Raw genomic sequence first — 10,738 nt, 5'->3', positions numbered from 1 at the left:
TTTAAATAGAGAACAATTTGCCTTTAGTAAATGTTTTGGATTATCTTGGTGTTTTTTTTAGTACCTTTTTTTTTACTATTCCTGATACTCTCCCTTTGAAGATTTTTCTGTCTGTAGCTACCAAGAAGAATCACAGAATCATTTAGTTTGTTGAAGATATCTGACATCAAGTCCAACTTTTGACTGATCACCACCTTAGCAACTGAACCTTGTCACTAAGTCCCACACCCAGTTGTTTCTTGAGCACCTCTATGGATGGCAACTGCATCACTTCCCTAGGTAGTCCATGGCAGTGTTTAACAAAACTTCCCATGAGAACATCAGAGAAGTTTAACCTGAACATCCTGGGGTGCAGCTTGAGGTTATGTCTTCTTGCCCTCTCATTTGTATCTGGGAGGAGAGGTTCACTCCCACCTGGCTGCAGCCTCCTTTCACGTAGTTATAGGGAGTGATCAGGTGTTCCCCGAGCCTCCTCCCCACTAAACAATCCCAGAGCTCTCAGTTGCTCCTCATATGCTAAAAAATTTATATTGTCTTTTATCACCTTTTCCTGTTAGATATTTTTAATTGGAAATTTATATGATCCTTCAAGACAAAACTTGTTCTACCTGATTATTTAACTTATATGACTATAAAAGTTATAAAAACACAAGAAGGCTTTCAAAGTATCACATAACTTTTAGACATGTGATCTCTTGAGGAAAGTTTTAAAAGTACAAAATGATGGAAGTAAATATTGACTCAGCTGCTCTCTAATTTTTTAATTTTCAGACTATGTGACTTCAAAATACAGTGGCAGTAGTAGCAGACAGTATGTCTTTTCCTTCTGTCTAAAACTGTCTACATTGTATAAAAGAATTGTGTTAAAAAAAGAAGTACCAGAATCACCTTCTGTATTGAACTGTTCTGCCTGCCTATTTTACACAGTGAAAAATAGACAATTGACACTAAGTACATCCATTACATAACTATTATTTTTTTTACTTTCAGAGGCATACACATTTGACCCGTACCCTTTTCATCTGATCATAAAGGACATTTCTGTGAACCATTCTGGCAAATGAAGCTGACCTTAATCTTATCGTGGGTTTCTTTACCTTTAATATCTTATCCTTGTGACAACCTTCTTCTGCTTCAGATACCTTTTCAATTACGAAATGCAGAAAATTCAGCCAAATAACTTACATGCACAAAATTCACTGTGCCATTGGTACTGAGCAATGCTAGGTAATTTTTTTTATTGTCTTGTACATCAAAATATTATGGAAATGCTTAATTACTGTAATTTTAATTTAGTTCATTCCAAATAAAAATTATTGATTTTCTGTATTGGTCTAAATCTATCTTGTTCTGACAGCAATTCCAGGTTTAATGAATCAACATGTTTTAATGTAAAAAATATGTGGTAAACAACCTCCACTCATTTCTGCCTCTGGTTTATCTCATTATGTCTGTTGTCATATCTTTTTTTACTTTCTCCTAACCTGCATCTTCAGGACTTTTAATGTTTTTTTTCCTGTGACAGAAATTTGGAAGGCGGCTTTTTTAGTATCTTTGTACATTATCTACAATAATGAGCCTTACAATATTTAGATTATTTAAATATTTCAGCAATAAAAAAAAGGGTAGGCAAATACCAAGGTATGTGACATAAAATTATTTCAGAGCCTAAAACAATTCAATGAACCCAAAATAGTAATCATATTTTTTAGGTATAATCTTGAAAAAAAGCAATAAAATTTATCTTTCTTAACAGGACAGGATGACTGCCAGCCTGACAAATGAGCTTAACAGTAAGATAGCTATGATCCATTTTGACTTGTTTTTCTCAAAAGGATAGATCAGCTGAAATCATCTGCTCTCCACTGCAATCACCGTCTGCAGTCACTTTTGTACATAGCACTAAATGTATTAAAAGATCCAGGTAGGATGTCTGTTTGCACAATGAGTTTTTAAGAATCTGTTCTGTAAAAGTTGGATCAGATCTGAAGAACCTGTCTAGGTTTTGTAGATATTTGGTGACAGGATGTGAATTTAGGATTAGGACATGGGAATGCACCATTATGAACAGTTCCAGCTACTAAATCCTCCCCTCTAGGTTTATAAAGCAAAGAGAAAAACAGAAAGCTACCGATGTTGAGCTACTACATTTTATAAATTTATTAATAAATATTTCAGAATATGACAAAAGTATATTATTCCAGTTTAAATAATACCTTACAAATCAGTCATTGCCAGCTGTGAGAAGTGATTCGTGAAAATAATGGCTAAGAAATAGATTAGATGCTAGTTTTATTAGTAATGTCCTTGCAGCAAATTGATTGCTAGTGATTTAGGTAATTGTGGGAATTTTTGAAAAGAGAAAATGAATCACCATTGTTGCTGTTCCAGGGGTGCTATGAATTATTTGGTCATAAGATGGATTCCTGTTGCTGTATCTCTGAAAATTCTTATGAGCTTGGCACAATTCTTACAAGCCCTCTGTTTTTCTGAATGTTGGCCATTCTTCTCCACTTCTACTGCAGTTCAGTTTTAAACACTTACTATCGCAATAGATGCGGCATCAAAGTTGTTATTTTACTTACGTTTGGATATTTCTGGGCTGACAATTGTAATGAAAAACATATGAAACACATTATCCTCAATCTTAAGGAAAATTACTTTCTGGTAATCAAAACAACAACAACAACAATAAATCTGATCCTTTTATGTGGTGAGAAAGGCAACAGCTCACACTTAAATGGTTTTACCATATGAACATGAACATTTCCTTTATACTGAATGCTCTGTGAGTTGTGTCGGTACACGTAATGGGTGGTGATGATCTCATAACACATACTTTATGCTCTTGCTCAACTTTAAACTTCTGACACTTGCCTTATGTTAGATAATTACCTTCAAAAATGAACTTTTCATTCATAGTATATGTGTTCTTTTCTCTGCACAGATGCCTTAATTTCTTTTGTTGTTTCCTTGGACATTTTTTTCCCTCGGCTGTCCTTTATTTATTCTTTTTTGCCTCATTGATGAGGTTAATGCTCTCAACTATTTAGTGTCTCACCACGTAAAAAAGAAAGGCTAATACACAGATGTCTTAGTACAATACTTGTGTAATTGTTCACATGAGTATGAGCAAAGTTTTATTCTACACTAAGAAGCATCTTGATGATGTTGAATAGCACAAAAAAAATAATCCAAAAGAAAAATAATTCCTGATGGCATTCCTAATAGCATCCACACAACTCTGAACTGGTTTTAGAAGCCTCAGATGTCTTTTCACCCCTGCCCCCCCTTTTTTATAGAAATCTAGAGAAGACCACATATTAGCATGATTAATTGAAAAATGATGGATAAATTGACAGCTCAGAGTAAAATTCAATATTTTTATAAACTGGGGATTAATTCAAACTGTTCATTTAGAGAGTGAACAATGCTTAGAAATTCTAGGTGGCATTTATATCATTCATAATAATTGTATCTATTCCATCTGCCTCTTCTTGTGGCTAATGGGCTTTTATCACTGCAGATGTGTCCCATTGATACATGCTGTCAGCCAAATGAAGGCGAAATGGGACATAATGAAAGAATGCAAATTTTACATCTAGAAGAGAGGCTACTGAAGTTATGGGCCAAATGTTTTTTCTCTAAAAATCTCTATATGAATAATTATGTCTCAAAGATGAGGAGTACATTGTTATGTCTCAGATCTACAGGAAGTAAGTTAAGTTTTATTTACACTTTTTTATTATTTTCTTTATTCTGTGCATGTGTATTTTAAACTACTGGCTAGAATTTTTATTGCATTAGTGTCAAAACTTGGTTAATGCCTAGCAAAGCATGGCTAATTTCTTATTTGGAAGTCAATTAGTATAGAGAGAACACTAAAAATCTATTTAAGTTATCACTTAAGTTATTGTTATTAAAATACTTTTGGTATTAGTGTTAGCATTTTTGTACCACATAATAACAGGCACAGATATGATTTCAAGTCTCTGCAAAGTTAAAAGTAAGTTATAATGTGAGAATATGTGGAAGGTTGACATGGTTTGACATGAGATAATGGTAGGGCATAATTTCATTCAAGTGACTCTAAATTGATGATGTAAAACAGCTCTGCTTTGTCTAACTCAGCAACTGCCCACCATACACACAGTTACTGGATTTCTAGTGTAGGCCCAGCTTGAGAGCTTCCATAATGAATACTACCCATCTCTATGGGATTTGCTTATGATAAAATTATGTAAAAACTGAGAAATGGGTTATGTGGCATTATGAATTTCAAAGCTGAAGGTGATTTAAATGTCCAATTTCACTGATTTAAATAAGATACCTGTATCTCTAAAAATTTGAAAGCACCTAGCATATTTTCCAGCTTCATCTTGTAGAACTGTGGACTAGAAAAAAATTTTGGTAAAATATTAGTGTTTTCTGGGGTCTTTTTCTGTGTAAAAAATTATGTATAAATTAAATACAGTAATTTTTTTTATCTACATGAGCATAACCACATGAGTATTTCTAAAGACACTAAAATAAAATGTACCTTTCTTGAAATAATTATGCTATAATTTTACTATAATAAAGTGAAATATATTAATCCAGGTTTTAGTTCAATAGTAATGGTAGCAATTCAGTGATAGCATCTAAAGAAGTAATGAGTGTTAATCAAAATAAATTATAGAGGAATTCTTAAATCATTTTTAAAAGGATTTTAAGTTATTCTCAAAACACTGAAGCATCTTTCAGAAATTAAATTGCTCAAAGTAATAACTCAAGCTTTTACAATCCATTGCACTCTGACTTCTCCGTGGAGTCTGACTTTCACTGAACTTCAGCTTGATTCCTCTCTTCTACTGAATTGTCAACATTTTTCTAAAAGTATTAATACTGCCTCATGTACAATATAGTATTTATTAGGAAAGAGAAAGCAAGATAGCAATAAACCAAGGTACTGAAGAGGTTCAATCATTCATGTAGAATCACAGAAGATGACTTGCTTTGGTGGATTTGGACTATCTAGAGGAACATTTGCTTATCCACAGTTGTGAAACATGTGCCATAAGAAGCAGGGACAAGTGGGTAAAGTCCCTGTGTTATGGGGAGCGATGGTTGAAATATAAATATGGGGAGGCCTGGCAGATTGATTACATCACACTGTTGCAAACCTGCAACCTGCAAAGGCTAGTGGTATTTGCTTATAATGGTGGAGACAACCACTGAATGATTGGAGTTGTACCCTGTGCTTCACTTACACCTCTATGTCTGTCTATGTTTATGTAAGTAGCTGACAGGTATAGGATCTGGGCATGACATAAATAGTAAAATATAAGAGGTGGCTAATGTCCTTGTTGAAGGAAGGGGCAGAGCTTAATTTACCTGGAGTTTAATTAATAGTTGGTGCTAAACCACCACAAATATTCACAAAGTTAAATTTAATCTAACAATGGTAATTTTAGTACCTTGTTATTTTATACTAATTGCCAGAGTCATATTGGCCGCTGTATGTAATTCTGCTTTTTCACCTTTAATCACAGGTAGAAGTAAGAAATAAGGGAAAATAAAGTTACTTTTTTGAAGCAAATATTTTTAATAGCTTTTCCTAAGTACTGGTGGTTCAGTTTTTCCTCAATTTTCCATTTTATACCTTGAACAATTTCTGTAAAATTCTGGCGCTCCTCCTTCACAGCAAGTTCCACTGAATCTCAAAACTTTCAGCATCTTGTTCAGCACAAGGTAAAAGCTGAAACAGAGTCTAGTGTAGCTGCTGTATGCGAGAGATAAAGAGATTATCTGAAAAAATGTAAGACACAGTTTAGCTGATTGTTAAGTGTCATCCCATAAGTGTTTTGCTTCCCATTCTCTATCCCAAATAAGAACATATAAAGGTAATGGAAACATAAAAGTAGCTGAAAGATAAAGGAGAAGCGTGTTGAAAGTTTTAAGTGAATCTAATGCAAATGATGAAGCATGATTTTGTCAAACAAAATGCTGAAGCAAATGCATGTATCTCTAGTGAGCATCTCTAAGTCTGTGAGGATGAAGGCTTTGTTCTCATACTAAAGAAAGCTTATTCTTTTGAACTTAATATATTCTTCCTGTTGAAATGACTGACTTTTGCAAACATTAATAAAATACTCCCCTAGTATATAGGAATATAGATTGATAAAGAATTTGTATAAAAAATGCATTTTTTTTCACTGAAAATATTGAATATGGGCTGTAAGGAAAATTTAATCTTATTTATCCCAAATAAAAGTTACACTGATTGTCTCAGTCAGTATTTATAGGTAGTTACATGTCATTTAACTCTTTCATGGTGTGAGGGGTTGTGTTTGTTTTCTCTTAAACATGGAATATTGTAAATATACTTTCTTCTTTTCTGCAAAATCACCTACTGGTGAATTGTTAATCTTTTCAGTAAAATGGTCACTTCACTTTTTTTGCAAATATTTTAGACTCTAAGGGTGTTAAAAGTCTCAGCCAAAAGGACTTAATTATTTGTTAAGTGGTTAATGAAGCATTTAACTTCTGGATGTCTCAACCCTAAAGCAGAATTCAGATTCTTATGGTAGAAATTGTATTTCTTGTAGTGTGTGAGTAGAGTGAGCTCTTCTAGTGGGCAGAGCAGAAAACTATGAAGAACTAAACACCAGGAACCCTAAAAAAGAAGTCTGCCTGAAATTTCAAGCCCTATTAAGTTTAGATAAACAATTCTCATCTAGATGAAATTATCTGGCCAGGCTGAGATAAATGTCATGAAATTATTTTCTCAGAGTAGATGGGTCTATTTCTTATTTCAAACAGAGGAGAAAACTCTCTCAGCCTTTGTAATGTGTTCAGTGATAGTGGTGGCAGTGAGAGCGTACTATCTTTGATTCTTACATTAATTATTTTAGTATGTGAAAATGCGAGCAAATTGTTTCATCTTCAGCTTAGTAAGTATAAATGTAGAGCAAATCTCTCATACTTCCATATATGGATTTGAAGCATATGGGAATAGACTGAGAAAGGTGTATTTGTTTATACTGGAAAAGAGAAGGCGAAGGAGAATTTTTCAATGTATTTAAATACCTGATGGGTGGTAGTAAAGAAATTCCAGTAAATTGCATGAAATTCCAATTAAAGAAAAAAATTGCTGCTAGGACAGTAAAGCACAGAAGCAGATTTTTCAGTAGGGTTATGGAGTCTTCATCTTTGAAGGTGTTCAAAGCCATCTGTATTTGGTGTTGAGCGACGAGCCCTACATGGTCCTGCTTGTGCAGGCCAGTTGGGCAAGGTGACCTACGTAAGTGCCTGCCTTAGCAATTCTGTGATTCTGTTACTCTGTAATTAAATAAAACAGAACACTGAGCTCAGTAAACACTCTTACTTTGGGCTTCCTCTGGAGTATTGGTGCTTACTTTGTTGTAAAGAAATAACAGCATGCTCATTTAGCTTGCTAAACTTGCAAAGCTACATTGATATAAAACAAAAATTGACTCCAAAACAGACCAGTCTCCATTCCCAGGACAGTGAGTACACAAAATAAATGCTTATGATTTCTTAAGAAAATGGCTAATGTTTCATCTAACTGCTGGTTTGATGTCTGATCCAAACCACAAAGATCTGAGCCTTGTAAATTTGCAAAATATCATGTTATGAGCATATTGAGAATTCTTGGCATTTGGGAAGCAGAAAAAATGTATGACTATGACTGGAAAAATCTGTCAGAGTGAATACCATCTTTTTGTTATCTGTTGACAGAACTAAGGTTTGATCTTTCCTCTGAAATCATGAACTTGATTAAATCTATGAATTTTTAGTTATCATTTCAATCAGACTTACCTGAAAAATTGCAAATGTTTGGATATTTTTCATCCTAATATGGCACCTTTTTATTAAATACGAGATATAACAGTCTTATACATTCATAAGATGTATATAATTTTTTGTCTGAAAAATAAATCTGTATATTTTTGTAATTTCTCTCACTGTTATTTGATTTGCATAGGTAAGTCTTGTGTAATCTTTTTTCTCTAAGGAAGAAAAAAATAGCTCAGCATTATCATCATAGTTCATCCCATATGTTGTTGACTTTCTTTCCAGATTTATTATCTGGTGTCAGATGGCCTAATTTGTTATTTCTGTTCTGTAGGAACCAAAATAGTACCTAAATTGTGGTACATATCCCAGCAGTAAAATCATCAGAAAAAACCCAAAACTAATCAAGGGTTTGTTAATATTTTCATTCTAGATACTTGGATTTTGTGTGTGTGTGTGTGTGTTTTAATGAAATTCTCTAAGAACTGATTTGCTTTTACTAATAGATTTTAGTCCTAGATTCACAGAATAGTTGAGTTGTGAAGGTCTCTGGAGACTGTTTAGACCAAACCCACTGCTCAGATCAAGTTCTGCTCATGTCTATGTCTGGGTTGTGAATATGTATGGGGATTGAGATTTTACAACCACTTTGAAGAATGTCTTCCAAAATTTTACCATGCTCACAGTAAAAACAGTGCTCTCCTATGTTCAGAAGCCATTTGCTTTGTTTCAAAATTTGATAATTTCCTCTTGTTCTGTAGTGGAGCCACTGAGAAAACTCTGGGTCCATCTTCTTTGCTCCTTCCATTAGTAAGGTCTTCTTGTGTTTTCTCTTCTCTAGGCTAAAAATTCCTAGCACTCACAGCCTCTCCTCATATAACAAATTCTGTAGTTCCTTAATCATGGCACTTTGCTGAGCTTATTCTAGTAAATCCATGTCTTACTTTCTTGGGGCCCCAGGTCTGGACTTAGTACTCCAAATGTGTCTCATCAGGGCTCAGTAGAGATGAAGAGTCACCTTCTTTAAACTGTTGACAATGCTCTACCTAATGCACCCAGAATGCTTTTTGTCCTCTGCCACACCACACAACTGGCTTGTGTTCAGCTGTGGTCCTCTAGAATACCCAGGGCCTTTTTGTTCTACTTGTGTTGGGAGCACAACACAAGCTTTACTGAACAGCAGTGCTACTGAATATTTTTGTGACATCTGAACTCTTCTACAACTCTGTGTTCTGATTTTTTTACAAGAATTCTGAAGTTTTCCCTAGGAACTCAATGTTAAAACTAGGATTTTCCAAAAAGTCACTTCTATGCCAAACTAAAAGTTTACTGGTGTGAGGATGCTATTATCATTAGAGGTGGGGATTTTGAGAAATACATTATTCAAGACTGTAACCATTTCTTAGCAAGATGACTGGGCATTCTAGCTTTCCTGTAGGTTTAGTAACCTTCAATGAATTTCCCATCCTCTAGTCTGCTTTGAATATATTTGATATTTACTTGCATGCGTCCACAGTATGTTTTGAGTGGATAGCATAAGCATAGAGCTAGAAGCTGTATGAGTCACTTTACTTTTTGGTTGTTTTTGTTTTGAATCTTTCATATTTCATTCAAGATATCTTTTTAAACTGATGAGACAGCAAATTAGTCAGGTTTTAACAGTTTATATTTCAGAGATGTTTCTCACTCTCCCCTAAAACCCCAGTCATCTTTTTAGACTTAAGAATCCCACATTATTACTCAGCCTTTCCTTCTATGGAATTGAAAACACGGTATGCAATATAAGGATATATAATAGCATGAGTTAGAAATAACTTTTTAAAGATCACCTATTCCAATCCCCTTGTCCTGGAGGGGCATCTTCAACTTGATCAGATTGCTCAGAGCATTATTCAAGTCCAGAATACATAAATAATACATTTAGGAAATCTTCATTCATGGCTTGTTTCTTCAAGAGACAGTGCTATTTTTGAGTTTTAAACCAAGTTCTTCGACATAAAAATGTCTGTTCTTCTCAGTGAAGAATCATTATGTTCATTAGCACATCTTTTTGAAACAGATTTGGAACAAGAATTATACCATATTACTTTGGTACATTTGTTAGTCTTGAGGAGGATTTGGTTTCCCTATGTGGTAATTACTGTGGATGCAGAAAATGTCATCGTATACTGAGAAATGGGAGAAATGATCTTCTGGAAAAAGATGCAGATTCTGAGATACTTTTACTGTGTTTCATAAGAATTGTCACAAGATGTGAGGATTCATCTGAATTCTTGAGAACTGGATGTTATTTGAAAGTGTATATGGTTTCTTCAAATCCTATCAATAACTTTTTTCCATTTTTATCCTTAATCCACCTCAGTGAAAATATTCCAAAAGTCCTTCAATGAGAAAGTTATTATCCATCTAGAACTTGACTTCTAAATACCAAATATAGATCTCTATTTTCAACACAAGAGGGAAAAATCACCTGAAACAGCCTTTGGTATACTTCCATATGGCACAACCCTCTAGTATTTCTTCTGGCTTTTTTCAGTATATAGAGCATGTCTGAGCTTCATGCTCCAGGAAAAACAGGCTGTGTAATAGTTTAATTTAGTCTAGCCTAATTTAGAGCACTGTCAAGACCAAAATGAACACAGATTATATTGGATTGAAAGGGATGAAATCTTTGTCTTCATCAATGATGTACCTTCCTTGAACAAAGCTTAGACAGGCTTTTATCTCATAACATCAGTGTTTTCTTTACTAAAGTATTCAGAAAATGACATATATATGTATATTATAAGGACTGTTATATAGAGAGATCTCAAAGTATTTCTACCAGCTAGCTCAGAATCACTAGGTTGGAAGAGACCTTCCAGATCATCAGTCCAACCCATGTCCTAACACCTCAACTAAACTGTGGCACTGAGTGCCACATCCAGTCTTTAAACACATC

The sequence above is a fragment of the Lonchura striata genome, chromosome 4 (genome assembly GCF_050655825.1).
Source record: "Lonchura striata isolate lonStrDom1 chromosome 4, ASM5065582v1, whole genome shotgun sequence".
Lineage (NCBI taxonomy): Eukaryota > Metazoa > Chordata > Aves > Passeriformes > Estrildidae > Lonchura > Lonchura striata.
Note: the sequence above shows the minus strand (reverse complement) of the source record.